Raw genomic sequence first — 2,257 nt, forward strand, 5'->3', positions numbered from 1 at the left:
TGATGGTGTGTCCAGGACTTGCTATGGTGGGAGAATTGGGTTCTGATGATGGCAAGTGACCTTGGTTCTTGTTATTTATTTTCTTACGCTTCCCCCCCACCCCACCCCCCACCCCCTCTATCTGGTTAATTCTAGTGCTACCTGCCCTTGCTAAATCTGACTGGATCCTGTCCTTCCTGTGATCCTGGTTGTGTCAGAACTCCTCAGAGTCAAGCTGTCTTTGTGATCCTGTGATTCAGGGATCCTGTGATCCTGGGCTTGTTAGATCACCTGGGAGTGGGGCTTTCTCTGTGTGTTGTGGGACTGGTTGCAAAGCTTGCGCCCAAGGTCTGCTTAGAACACTAACCCAGACAGACAGAAAGGAACTGGAGTCACTGGGCTGGGGGAGTTCCTGTGTGCCTGGTCCCGCTAGTCCCAGTTACTCCCAGTTGGGATAGATGTTGGTTCCTCCTCACCTCTGATCCTAGGTGTGTCAGAATGCCTGAGAGTGGAGCTTCCTCTGGGTGTTGTGGGACTGACTGCAGAGCTTGCGCCCAAGGTCTGCTCTGGACCCCAGCCCCGAGATTTTATTTCTTAGTGGTTTTAATTCAGAAGGTATTGTTGACATTTTAGCTGATACATTAATGTTCATGTTGTTTTCTATTCCCAGTGAGTGTTAGTCTTTCCTGTGTTATACATGATGGTTTCTTTCATGTTACTGATATTCATTTACTACTTACATAAAATATGCTCTTTTATGTATCTTTGCGGATAATTCATGTCCAGTTCTTCTGTGCATATTTTATCTGATTGTTACCTAAGAGGGATCCTGGGTGAAAAATCTGTGTATATTTTTTCCAACCTTCAAGTACACTTCCTTTCCTTTCACTTCTAGCAGTCATTTTTTTTTTCTGGATATAATGCTACAGTTGACATTTATTTTCCTTCAAGCCTTTAGAAATATCATTCCATGTTCTGCTGACTTCAGTATGAAAGACTGGGAGACTTAGAAATTTGGGAAAAAGCATGTTAACAAAAAGTAATGTACTAGTAGAGATATATGAAGCCAGAAATATAAAGCCAGTTCCAGGAACTCAGAGCCTCATGGCTCTGGTTCCTGATACCTGCCCCTCCTGAATGATCCACAATGAGGGTGGAACTAAGAATGAAGGTCTACTGGTTTATGAGACTCTCCACCCTGCCGACCGATAGATGAAGATTACATTCCTAGAATGAATCTGTTTCCCTCCCTAACTGAATACCTTGGGTTGAGTCCCTCTGAAATTTCCCACTGTTTTTGTCATGTTTCCTTGGTAACCCTCTCCCTGCCCCCAGCTTGTGGATTTTCCCTTAAATACCCTTTACTTCTTGTGTTCCAGGTCGAACTCAGCTGGCCAGCATGGTCACGAGATTGACCCTGGTACTGGTATCTCCAATAAACCTCACGTGATTGCAGCAAGTTTGGTCTCTCGTGAGTCATTGGGTGGTCGCGTCATCCTGAGACTTGAGTAAGGATCTCCCCAGTTCTGGGAGTCTTTCAAGTATATGTCCAACTATTCATGAATATTGTATTTTCTAAGCCTCTGTTGGTGTTAAAGGATAGGGGAAGATAGCTGGAAAATAGATACATATGGTTACAGCACATAGATGTGAAAAAAGCAGGATAGACCTGAGAGATGAGAAAATCTCTGTCTCTGAGAGACTCTCCTTGGTAAATATAGACTGGACTTCTGTGATGTTCTACAAACTAGAGTCCTATTTTCTGAACAGCACACATAGGTATTTGAGCCTTTCTACTTTAAACAATTCATGTTGAAACAAGTGATAGTGACCTTTGAATGGAAGGCTCAGAAATGTAGAAAAATGTCTGTTCATAAGTAACTGTGTATTTGAGGAAAAGTCAATCGCAGATTTTAAGAAAAGCCCTGGATCATGGATTTCATGGTGGAAGCATATAAAACTCTGGATTATCCATCCCATCCCAGAATAGCCTCTTAATCTTCAGGAAATTGAAGCTTTTTTTTTTTTTTTCAATTGAAGACATGGAAAGAATTATTTCATGAGACACATTCATTTCCCATATACAATACTGCTGAAACGGAAAAACAGCATCTCTCACTGGTTCGAGAATATTTGATTTGTTGCTGATAGAGTTGACAACATTTCTCAGCCTGTATGTTACATATAAGAGTGATAAAGTGGGCTGGGCGATGGTGGTGGCGCACCTTTAATCCCAGCACTTGGGAGGCAGAGGCAGGCGGATTTCTGAGTTCCAGGC

This window comes from Mastomys coucha, unplaced genomic scaffold, assembly GCF_008632895.1.
Source record: "Mastomys coucha isolate ucsf_1 unplaced genomic scaffold, UCSF_Mcou_1 pScaffold5, whole genome shotgun sequence".
In the NCBI taxonomy this organism is placed as follows: Eukaryota; Metazoa; Chordata; class Mammalia; order Rodentia; family Muridae; genus Mastomys; species Mastomys coucha.